This window comes from Xyrauchen texanus, chromosome 6, assembly GCF_025860055.1.
Source record: "Xyrauchen texanus isolate HMW12.3.18 chromosome 6, RBS_HiC_50CHRs, whole genome shotgun sequence".
NCBI classification, from domain to species: domain Eukaryota; kingdom Metazoa; phylum Chordata; class Actinopteri; order Cypriniformes; family Catostomidae; genus Xyrauchen; species Xyrauchen texanus.
The window spans coordinates 43,498,512-43,511,945 of NC_068281.1; the positions used below are offsets into that span (position 1 = coordinate 43,498,512).

General features: G+C 38.7%; 1 protein-coding gene across 1 annotated transcript in view; it reads left to right on the forward strand.

Moving 5' to 3' along the window:
• The window catches only part of LOC127644906 (gastrula zinc finger protein XlCGF8.2DB-like), a 60,553-nt gene that overhangs the window by 22,408 nt on the left and 24,711 nt on the right, over positions 1-13,434 (forward strand). The window lies entirely within an intron of this gene.

Sequence of the window (13,434 nt, forward strand, 5' to 3'; positions counted from 1 at the left end):
GCTGTTACAAACCACTGAAATGCGAAAAGACCATTTGGTGTTTTGCCGGGGCGTCAGCCCCGAATGTATTTTGAAAAGTTGACTGACAAATATGAAACTGGACAAAAGCAAACCCCCGAAATCATAAGTTGCCTTATTTCATTGTGTTTTGGCTTTGCACATACTGCATACAGCCTGTAAAAATAGACATAATCTAGCCTATAGAATAAGTTCCTTTGCTGTCGGTAGCCTATGGGCGACTCCGTTTCTTCCTCTCTGTTGAATATGCAGCAGGTAGGGGAGGAGCTTGCACAGTCGTTGACATCAACTAACGTTACTTAGTGGCGAGTTAACAGCAGTTAGCAGGAAAGACAGCAAAAAATGAAGCAAATGAGGCTTTGGGGATTTTTCCGAAAGAAGTCAGTGGGTAAGAATTCACATTTGTTTTTGTCCTTAAAGTCTGAAGATCATCATCTGACAGGCTTTCACCCACAGTAGGCTAAACGTGAAGAGGTGCACTACCGACCGTCAATACATGTTGTAGCCTCTAACCTCCTTGTTAGCGCACCTGCCTCCCACGCCGGAGATGTTGGTTCGAGTCCCGTGCGGAGCGTACTTTCCTTATTTATCAGGTGTTGTTTTCTCTAAGGATAACCAATAAGCATTAACATAAAATGTATGTGTGACTTGTTTTGTGATATTAGTTTGTAGGAAATATACACTTTGATTTGATTAAATGGTTTTGTAGAGTGTAGCAAAGATGAGCTACAGACTGAGGAGCAGCAGCTGTGCCAGAATCAGGCATGGAAACTGGGAACAATTAATAAGTCACTTTACTTTAGAGAAAGTTAAAAATGAAACATTGTTTATCTCAATGATCCTAATGAAAGGATTTTGACAGATGAACATGGAGAATTATATACAGTTCGATGCATGTTGTGTCAATGAACATAGACTAAAGTCATTCATGTGATCCATAACTTAGGATCTTATACATCATTTTGACTATTTATGTCAAAAAATATAAATTATTTATATTAAAAATAAATTTACCTCACTTTACTCACTATAATATAACTCTTTTGTGATGACTTTATGGTAATGTACATGAAAATTCAAGAATCATGATAGATCTAAGGGCAATCCCACGATCTGCTCTTCCAGATACATTTTCTTCAATGGTATTGGTCTACAATTTGAAATATGTAGCACTTGATGAATTAGTTGTTTGAAGCTGATTTGCAATAAGTTATGTGCTGTATCTGTTCTTTTGCATCACAGATGATTCAGGGAGGAGAGAGGATGTTGAGGATAGTACTAGAGTGGAAGATTTAGGAACTGTAGAAACAGGCCCAGCCAGAGCAAAACTCAAAGAATACCCTCTCACCAGCTTTGGACTACAGAGAAGTGGTTGCTAGTGTGAAAATAAAATTGTCTGGGTTAAGGTCCGGATGTCCTTCAATGCTGGAAACACCTCTGTTGTCAATGACTTCATGCTTCATTCTATGAGTAGAATTCACACGATCAGTAAAAGCTGTTTTAGCTACTTGATTATGACAAGCTATATGCAGCCAAAATATGTGCCGATTACCCTGTTACCCTGACTAATTAAACAAAATAAATCACTTTACATGATTTTGGAAAATGTCTATACGCGAACGATCATACAGATGAAGGTAAGTTTGTATCAGCTCGCTAATAACTCTGCACACCAGTGTGTTCATGTTAACTGATCTTAACTGACTGAACAACATACTGGAATGAATTGTCTTCATCCAAAAAGGTGGAGCTCCAGGTCACACTTACCGATGACATGGACCAATGGCAGTAAGAGAGTATTGCAGCCATTACCAAGTTTTCCTTGAAAGTTCACCATAGTGAGCTGTTACAAACCACTGAAATGCGAAAAGACCATTTGGTGTTTTGGCCAGATTTAGTTTTAAATTATGTCACACCCTTTTGTTCTTCGACATGGTATGAAGTGTGCAGGGGTCTTAAAGTACCTATGACATATAATGGCTTAACTAAAGCGATGGTGTCTGTTGATGGTGATACTGTTAAATCTACATTCTGGAACCTTCACTATCTTCTTGTGGATCTTGTAGAGTTACAGCACCCACAATGTCTGAAAAGGTGTTGTTCGATGCTTGAGAGGTTGGAGTCCAAAACATAGCCCTCAACAGGGCAAAACTGTTTGTCTTTCAAAACCTCATCCAATTCATCATAAAATGGATACCCTTTCCATTCTAGATTTACTATTGTTGTTCTTCCCCCTCCTGTGAGCAAGCTTAAGGTATTTTATGTTGACACTTAACAACAATCGGCTGTATCCATATTTCAAAATGTTTTTTTTTTTTAGAAATCATCTTGAATACAGCCCGATTACAATACGAGTCCACAAGTTTCCTTTGGAATGAGTCTTCAACTCAAATTTAGGCACCTAGTTTTACTGCTGTCCAACCACAGAGACCCATTGTTTCTCTGTTTCATCATCTTGGGATTCCAGTGGGCAAAGTTTAATTCCTGTGCTTTGGCACACTGTCGTACAATGATTACCTGTTAAGTGAGTAAGGGGTCCTTTGCCACATTTCGAATGCATTCGACCACATGAGCATTTACACTTATAATACTATGTGGTCACATGCATAGGGCTGCACAATTGATCCCAATCAAAATGAAATCGCAATATGAGCATGTGCAATTTATTATATGCATAATATATATCCAAAATCGCAATATGATGCGTAGGTGTTGAGCAGTGCCTGGTTTTCTCCAGACATGACACTTGTAATTGAAGCCAATTTCAATTCCAAGTTCAATCTTTGTTTCATCAGACCAGAGAATCTTGTTTCTCACAGTCTGGGGGTGCTTTTTTTCTAATTCCAAGAATGCTTTCATGTGTCTTGCACTGAGGAGAGGCTTCCGTCTGGCCACTCCATAAAGCACAGATTGGTGGAGTGTTGCAGTGATGGTTGTCCTTCTGCAAGTTTCTCCCATCTCCACTCATGATCTCTGGAGCTCAACCAGAGTGACCATCGGGTTCTGGGTCACCTCACTTACCAAGACCCTTCTCCCCCAATGGGGGTTATGCACAACAAACTTCCGTATTCTGTAAAGCAGGTCGTTCTATTTTCTATGCTGACATGGCGTGGTTTTGCTCAAGATGTCTTCAGGAACTTCCAAAGATGAGCACAACTGATGTCCATCGCATATGCAGGTTGACATTTAAAACACCTGCCACCATAATGGATAAGGGATTTAAGCTATATGCTTCCTCATACGTATGCATCTACGAGGGTATGTAGCAGTCCCGAATGGAAATGCTGTACAATATGTAACAAGCTATGCTAATGCTTACATAAACTACCTAGACTTATCTATGGATCTATTTCACATTAACACGTTAATTTATTCACCAGTATCAAATAAAGACAGGCTGACTGGTTCTGTCAGCATCAGGGCAGCCTGTCAAAGGTCTATGAGGAAAAGTGAGAAGCCACACAGCCTGAGTGTGATGTTAGGGATGGTTTGGGTTTTCTGTTTGAGTTCTCAGTTTGTTCCCGTTCAGGGACAGTTTTTATCAAGCCTTTCAGAGTTGGACTAAGAATAGATGAATCTGTGATCATGACCAAGTCCCTTTGTTATCCTGAGATGCTTGGTAAATGCATGCAGATTTGTTCCAAGTTCATTGTTGTTGTTTGTCTACTTGTTAAAAGACAAGGATAGTGAGGTCGCTGGGGTATAGTTGACTGACTGTAAATCCTTGATTCTTGCGTGCCACCTATTATTCCATGTTATTCACAATCAGGCCCCCAAAATAAAAATCCCTCTATTATGCACAGTATTAACAAATTCTGTTATTGTATTTATTGTATTGTTGGCATTGCCAAACTTGCCCCATCAACCTAACTAAACTGATCCTCAAAATCAATGTCAGTGTTTGTAAAAATGTATCTCCATACTTTTGTACAGATTGTTCTTCAGGATTCGGACCCTGTCAACCTCATATCAAATCGGTGCTCGTGTGTGGCTGGTACTGCAGTGTTGCAACCACATTGTTGCTGTGCTGTTTCAAACGGCACATTATTTAGAGCTTGATGTGCAGGTTGTTCCCCTTGCACTGAGACAGAGCAGCAATGGCACAAGCCCAGAACAGCTGTAAGTGTTGAGACATGACTCCTGGTATTAGTGATATTAAAATATAAACTATAAGACAACTGTATAATGTAACTTGTTATGATCAGGAACCTTAGGACAGCAATGCATTATTAAATGCTATTTTTTTGCTCTTATTGTTTTGACATAGGCAGTCATAGGTAATATGTCACATACTTTGCCTGACTAGTAAGTATTGTGTGTTATTTTTTTCCTTTTAATTTTCTTGTCTCGTAATGCTCACTGTAAAAAAAAAAAAACGTTGTTTTTACAGGAAAACGCTGGCAGCTGTGGTTACCAGATAATTCCTGTAAAAAATACAGCAGCAAAGTAGATAACTTTACTGGCGAAATATGTAAATTGATTTACAGTGAATAAAATCACGGGTGAATCACATTAAAAAACGGTTAATTCTACAATTTCTTTTGTTAATTTTGCATAACTCTGTTGTATATAAATAGACCATTTCCTGTATTTTTTACATGTAATAATTGCTTATTGTGCATCAATAAATTATAAAAGTAACAGGGAAATATCATACATAAAACTAATTTAAACTGCTAAAACAACAGTAAAACTGCGTTTTAAATGGAGATGTTCTGTATATTATACATAAAATCTATTCATAATATGCTGTATTTTTATTTTTTAATAATGAAGTTATATTGTGGTAGATCTAAAAAAATACATCTTGAGAAAAGACAAGAGGAAAATATCACTTTTGGGAAATTTATTGAACAGCCATAGTCAATAGTTGTAAACAATTGGATGCATTTTTTTTTTTTTTTTCAAACAAAGTTTGAAAACTTTTCAATGTTTTTTGAACAAAGTTTAAGTGCCAGGCGCACAACAACAACCCAATTCACAACAGCAACACACACTCTTCCTGTCTGGAATGTTCCACAGTATGGCATAAAACAATTGGATGCATTTTTTTTCAATGTATACAACATGCAAAGAAGCTACAATGGTTATTTTAATATGAATCCCAGTTGAAATACTCCAGAAGTTACTCCTCTTTAAATCTGGACATTTTTTTGTCACAATTTTTAAGTGCCAGGTGCTCAACAACAACCCAATTCACAACAACCACCCACTCTCCCTGTCTGGAATGTTCCACAGTATGGCATAAACTTATCTATCTCCATGGAGACAATCAGGTGATGCCAACAAGGCCAAGTTACAGGTCAGATCTGTGGAGAGGCGAGCCCCCTCAAAGTAAGAATGCATGTTTGTTAAAGGAACACGCTGACTTTTTGGGACTTTAGCTTATTCACTGTATCCCCCAGAGTTAGATAAGTCCATACATACCCTTTTCATCTCCGTGCGTGCTGTAACTCTGTCTGACGCACCCACCGCTAGCCTAGCTTAGCACAAAGACTTGAAGTAAATGGCTCCAGCTAGCATACTGCTCCCAATAAGTGACAAAATAACGCCCAACATTTTCCTATTTATATGTTGTGATTTGTATAGTCACAGTGTGTACAAATAACAAGGTCATATGAGACACAGCCATCTTTTAACCGTATACATACTGGGAACTATATTCTCAGAAGGCGAAGCACTGCTACTTGGGCGGAGGGTATGTATGGACTTATCTAACTCTGGGGGATACAGTGAATAAGCTAAAGTCCCAAAATGTTGGCGAGTTCCTTTAAGGTATTTATTTGCAATAAAAAAAGTTCTAATTGAATAAATGCAAGATAGATAAGTTTTATACCATACTGTGGAACATTCCCGCAAAGCAAGAACATCTTCATGAAACAAGCAGGTGGTGGACCCTCTACCAGAAAAAGTTACATAGTGCATTTAAAACAAAAATTACTTATTGTGCCTTAACCATAATACACATTGTGGATTTAAAGCGAAAACTAACAGTACCTCTTCTCAAACAAACAGTCAGAGTCCACAGAAAGAGTCCATACTTAGGCTTAACACCACTCGTGATCGGAGAGTTCCTGTATCAGGGTGAGGACTCGAGGGTTCACGTTGAGACGACGCTTGGATTTTTTGTTCTCTACTTTGGTTCCTTTTTCTGGGTTTATGGAGAAAAAACACCTGTAGAATAAAAGCATATTAAGCATTTTAATTGATCAGTAAAAAAAAACAAGAAATATATATATATACAAAGACAAAGATCCCCCATTTAGCCTGAACAGACTGTAGGGGCAAGTGCTGTTAGCGAGCACCTCTGAAGGCCGGAACAGTACACAAGGGGGTGGGTGGCCAGCACCACGCCCAACCACCTTTGTCTCCCCAGTGGCGATGTTTTACACACCGCACCAGGTACTCATTTTAGGCTGAGTAGACCTAGGGGAGGCCCGGGACCGGTTCAGATAATCGTCACTGGTGTTAGCCATGAGCGGGAATCGAACTCTGGTCGCCAGGTTCATAGCGCAGCACGCTAACTGCTACACTACCGCTCCCCCTTTGTTGTGTTTCCATGTTTTATGGGGACTTTCCATAGACATAATGGTTTTTATACTGTACAAACTTTATATTCTATCCCCTAAACCTAACCCTACCCCTAAACCTAACCCTCACAGAAAACATTCTGCATTTTTACATTTTCAAAAAACATAATTTAGTATGATTTATAAGCTGTTTTCCTCATGGGGACCGACAAAATGTCCCCACAAGGTCAAAAAGTTCGGGTTTTACTATCCTTATGGGGACATTTGGTACCCACAAAGTGATAAATACACGCTCACGCACGCACGCACACAGCTCAAAAAAATAAAGAGAACACTTAACACGAGAGAGAGAGAGAGAGAGAGAGAGAGAGAGAGAGATATAACAGTCTGAGTCCGAGCTTGGCCGAGACTCAGGCCACACCCAGAGGCAAGGCCAAGAGTCAGACCCAGACTAAGACCGGGCTTGAGTCTGGCTCTTAGTCTGGGTCTGACTCCTGGCCTTGAGTCCCAGCCTTAGTTAAGGTCCGGATTAAGACCGGTACCTCAGAGACAGACTCCCAGGTCTGAAAAATGAGTAAGCCATGTTTACTCACCTTTGAACAAACTCCAGAGTTGAAGCCAGCTCAGATGGATAATGGATATTAAAACAGTAGTAACTCCCGAACATGAGGCACAATGCAGAAATGAAGGAGATGTTTGTGTTGATAAGGTTCCGATCCAGACTCAGCATGTAGCTTGTTGTGGAATAGCAGGACTGTCCTATGAACAAATTTAACAGGTTATATTAATAAGCGCTGCACTCACATGACAAATTCTATAAACAGTGCAATTAAAAAAAAAGAGATATGAAACAGACTTACCACAGACAATAACAGTGGGTGTCAGAGGCACTTGCTCCAGTTGGACCTCTTCTGCCAGACATGTATCTTCTACATGGAAGAACATGGACTCCTCATCAAAGTAGCTGAGCAGAAGCAGGAGCATCTCTATCACATCATCTGAGCAGCCACTCTGCAGTACCCGCATCCTCTGAAGCCTTGCATAATTCTGAAGGAGCTTCTTGCTCTTGTTGACACAAACTGTGGTCATGTAGTCGAGAAGCCTTTTTCCCTTCAAATCCAAATTTCGTGTGAATGTCTCTTTGAGGTCAATCCCAGTCAGTTCCATGAAGTGGAACGACATGCCAAGTTCATCAAACCAAAACGGCCACTCCTCTCTAAGGCATTTGATACTTTTTCCCTGGTTGACGCGGTGTATAAAATGTGGACTTCATTAGACATTTTACCTCTTCTGGATTGGCATCAGAGTGTTGGAACATCACCTTGAGTTTTTCTATCTTTTGCTGCTGGTTCTCTTGAGTTTCTTCAAGGGGCAGAAATTTTACATTCCATTTAATGCATCCGTAAGTCTCCTGCATTGCTACTCTCTCTTCTAATGGGATCTCGTCTGTGTGGTCTGAGACATCAGTCTGATGTTTTCTTTTTCTTATTTTGGGTGTTGAAGTGCGCCTCACATTTTCAATTCTGTTTAGCAACTGTTTGACAAGTGAATGGTAGCCTGTATCACCATCTATTACATCCTGGAGAGATTTGGGATATTTTGCCACCATTTTTGTTGCAACATCAGTTGAATGCTTTTTACCTACATGAGGGCATTTTTCCATCATCTCAGTCACAACAATCCGGACCATTTGCCTCAGTTTTGCGCCTGGCCTTTTTCCCCTCTCCAAAGAATGCATCACTTCATCAGGAAATTTACTCCATGGAATTTCAAAGTTGTCATCCCAATGTGTGTCAAGTCCTGGGCTGCTGGAGGAGGTTGACGATGTACTTTGGGGTGTAACAGAGAGCAATGACAGCGATTGGGTAGGTGAGGCTTCCACAGATGATAGTGAGCTGTTCTCAGGAGTGTAGTCTTTAAATGACAAAAAAGATTATGATTCACACTGTACAATATTACACAATGTCCATGTCTGCTTTTGATTTTGAATAGTTGTGGGTTGTGTGGTGTTTTTACTTACATTTCTGTTTCCAAACAGAAAGAAGCTTTCTGGCTTGTACAGGTCTTAATGTAGTCATCAAATCAGCCTCCGTTACGAAGCGTAGATCATCATATGTCTCGACTCCAATGGACTGCAAGTGCTCTTCCAGGATGTTTTTGTTCACTGCTTGAAGTTGTGGTAGGACTTCCATGATGGCGACATCTAGGAATGTTTGCTCTTGAGTCACTCATATTTGCATTGAAGAAAAAATGCCACCTTCGAACAGAACAGAAAAAATATACAGTACATACACTTAACAGAGCAGGGACATGCATCAGGTAACACTTTTATTAATGTCAAACTATTTACAGTGAGAAGTGAGTGAGCTTTAATTGGACTTTATTTTGCCACAATACTGTGTTTTAGTGGAATGACTTGGTATCCATCAAGAATGTATGACACCAAAGGATAGAAATCGGGCAGGTCATTAATGTTGATACACTGTAACCCAAGACTGTCCATTGTCACAGAATACAGATGGTATTCTGAGAGGAAGATGCCTTTGCGGATATCCATCAAAACATACACACACGTCATTTTGAATCAAGATGAGTAGAAGTTCACCAATCTCCATATACTCATAATTTCTGTACACAAGAAACTGTCCTTTTTTATATGCAGTGCCTTTGTACTGGATGTTTGTGGTAACTGTGGTATTTCTCTCTGAAAAGGCTAACTCCCTGACTGCATGTTTAATAGCGTTACTGTAGAGGTTGGGATAAAACGCACAGCTGTCCTTCACTTGCAGTAGTTTACTGCATTCTTGCGCGGCTAAAAGATATGCCTGATACATCTGATGACGCTCTGACAAAGTTTGACAAATGTTTTTGAAGTTTTTCAAGTGTCTGGCACATCTTTTAAAATAACTGTGTTTACTTTCAAATCTAATCGTCCATAACCTAATCAATGGACCAAATTTCAAGAGCAGTGCTGAATAATGGCGCAAATAGTGGTGCTTGGGTTTTAGTTGAATTTCAGGAAACAACATCTTTCTCGACTCCAAATATTCTTGGATCAAAATGTCAAGATATGCTATCTGGGACAAGGAAATGTTCTGAGCACAAATAAGATCCACAATGTCTTTTAGCTGGAGAGCTAACTGCCATACTTCATCCTCATGGTTTTGCACTTTGTCACCAATCAAAACTGGTAGCAATCTCAAAAGGTTCCAGTTTTGAATGGCTTGCCCTGATAACTTGGCTCTGTCAGGGTTGACAGCACATGGCTTTGTGAGTGCTTCAGATCCTTTGTACTTAAACTGTTTGATGCGCCTGTTTAAGAGTGAGTATGTGAACCATTTTTGCTTTTTTATAATGTTCTTCAGGTACAGTGCTAGATCATATGACAAGACTCCTTCAAAGAGGTCATGACCTAAACATGGCGGGAGACCAGGCTGGGATACGTGAAAAGACTCAAGGGTATTAAAGATAGAGTTTACCTTTATTCCTCTGACACCTTGGATGTTTTCAGCCTGGAGATCAGCAACAGCCGCGTCATATGTCTCTGGGGTGCGTGGAGGACCACAGACATTCGGATCAGCCTCAAACTCACTTCTTGTGATTTCACAGTACCTGCAAAAATAATGAGAGTGGCTGAAGTTCTCTGTAAACCCACCTATGCAATGAGAACCCAAGTTATCCCTAGCAATGCAGTAAAGACCCCCTTTTACGGTTTCTCCATCTACATTTATTCCATCTGTCTCCAAGGATTTCAGATCTGCTAACAACTCTGAGAAAACTTTGGCTACTCCAAAACGCTTAAGGTCATTCTCAATACACAACAAGACTAAAAACATATTATCAGTATTTGAATGCAAATTAATGGGTAAATTTGCTAATGAAAGATAGACTGCAAGAACTTTGTGTGTCTTTTTAGCAGAACCCAGGGGATTCACAACTTCAAATGAATCTGGTACAAAATCAGTTTGAGGCTTTCAGGGTTTTCATTAAATAACTGGTGACATTTGAAATTTTGTCCATCATATAAATCCGTAAAAACCTCTACATCAGGATCTCCAAACTGTTGTGACTGTGTATTCCTCCCTAAATGTGACTGCAAAAAGCTCTTCAGAGTTTCTGCCACTGGTATGTAGTAAGCACATTTTTCTGTCATGTTTTCATCCATTCCCAATGCCACTTTTTGGGGTTCTGTGTATTTAAACATTTTTGTGAATGTCTGATTTCTGGAGTATGTTGTTCTTAATTGTCCCTGATGACAAATCTGACTCTTTAATGCAGTCACAGATATTAGTGACTGCTTCATCTGATAGGCTCATATCATGTTTAAAGTATTTACTTTAGTTATTGTATAGGCTTGACCTAACTCATGCACATTTTGCATTTCTCAACAATAGTCTATATAGTAGAGGCAGGAATAAGCAGCTGTCCTTGCAGTTTAAGGTAAAAGAGACACATGTTTCTGAGATAAGACTGACTATCATTCTCCGGCATATCACTGGCTGCACTAGCTGTTGGCATGGCTTCATGTGTGTTTTCTGAATCACCTGTACTGGCAATGATATCTGGGGGCTGAGGGCGAGTTTCCCTGTACATGTTATCAATACCATCTGGGGAGCATGCTTTATGTTTCCTACACATGTGAGAAGTAAATGATGACTTTTTTGTAAATACGTGCTTACAACCACTTACTGGACATGACACCGACCTGCCCTGTCCAATATGATCATTTAAGTGAGACACTAGCTCTTTCACCGTGTGAAAATGGCGGGCACATAATGAAACTGCGCATTTTAAATCCGCAACAACAGCTATAGGAGCAGCTTGCGGTGCAGGTGCATTGTGCACACGATAAAAATGGCCCTTGAAAGCTGAGTAAGTGGTAAATGTTTGACTACAGTTGGCGCCAACACATTTGAAAAGACAACGGGGCTCATTTCTATGCACTCTGCAATGTAGTACATAGCCTCTTAATGTATCCAATTTCTTTTTACAAAAGACACAGGTGATCATTTTTAGTATTTTAAGTGTTTGCCTGTGCTATTCAGCTTAACTAAGTTATCACGCTTGATCTAGCTAGCTAGCTAGCTAACGTTAACATTAACGTTACTGGTATTAAATATCAACTGGTGCTAGCTTACATCATGTGCTTACACATTTTCGTTTGGTCTTAGGGAAAAAAAAAAGTAGGCTAAATGTGAAGCTTACCTTGCAAACTTTCAATTTTCGGATTGAACAGCAGCAGATCCTCCAAAAAACTTTTAAAATGACAAAGTGGTCCGAAGATTTCTGCTGTGCCTCTGTTTTCTTTCTAGCAAGCACCGCTGGCTCGCTCGTTAATTGACGTTAGCATAGCAGCCATGAACAAGGAGCTCGTGCTTCTCCCGCTCTCACTTCAGTATCCAATCAGAGACGAGCTTCAATTGCGCACTATGAAATTCAAAATTAGGCAGACTAGTGCACAATGAGAGAGGACAGGTACAAGTCTGTGGTTAGAGGAGGCACTGTTAGGTTGTTTAGCCTGTGAAAATGATACAATGCTCAAATTTTATAAATATAAATAGAAAACTAGGCTAAGTATTACATTAAAATTTAAAGACTAAAAGAAACATAAAGCATACAAGGATTATGGTTAGGACTGAACAGAAAATTATAATTTTAATTCCTTATATACACACACTCTATAAATAAAGTAGGCTATACAAATACATCATAAAGTGATGTGAAGGCACTGTTTGGTTGTTTAGCCTGTGATAATGACACAATGCTCAAATTATTACTATTATTTTATCAATAAGCCAATATAGAAAACCAGGCTATTACATTAAAATTTAAAGACTAAAAGAAACATAAGGCATTATACAAGGATAAGGACTGAACAGAAGTATTACTTTGTATATGTCAATCATTTTAATGTCTTATACACACACAAAAATAAAGCCTAAATTATAAAAACAATGTTATTATAATTGTAGCCTATTTTTATATATAAGATAGGCAACCTCTCAGGTTCACAATGAATTTTTTTGTGAAAACATTTTTATTACCTCAATTTGCATCGTTTCATCAATCATGATAAAAGTACAGCATAAACTTGTAAAGTGATTTACATACTTTATTTGTATTTTTTAAGAACAACTGACTAAAACTTTAGTTTTTACAATATTTGCATGTCAAATTAACAAAATTGTTTTGTTATGAGCATTACAGTATTTCTCTGTTTTTGATACCAATATTTGTAGTTTTAACAAATAAATTTGATTATAATCACATATTGTTGTTGTAAATATAACAAAAACATTCTGTTTAATAGGTTACAAAAAATCACTGTGATTTAAACAAAAAATATATGTTTTTGGGTTTACAATACTTTTCTGTAGGGATTTTACATAGTTTTTCTGTAAATTTCAAGGTCATTTTTTACAGTGCTGATATTATTTATTTCTTTTTTTGTCAGGGAGTGAAACCTGGGACAATAAACACAATGGTCATCACAAGACCACCATCTACATGGTCATAGGCAGTATTGTAAATGTTATTACTATATCACATGCTGCACTCAGTGGTATTGTTGAATACCCTTGTTGTACACTTATCGCAAAAACTGTTTCTCCAACATATCTACTTGTCAGTGCATGAAAATTGCCGTCTTTCACATTTTCACTATTACTGTCTTTTACAAATGTACACTCTACAAGGGCTTGGTTGTGGACTTTACATCTCTTTGCTACAGATTGGAGACACATAAAAATACTTTGACATTACGGAGAAACATTTAGTAGCATATATGGGGATATGTGATGGGAAGATCCTTGTTGAGACAGCTTTGGCTTAGCACAAAAAGGGAGTGTGCTCTCTTACCAGCAGCCTATATTGCCCACAAAGTCTT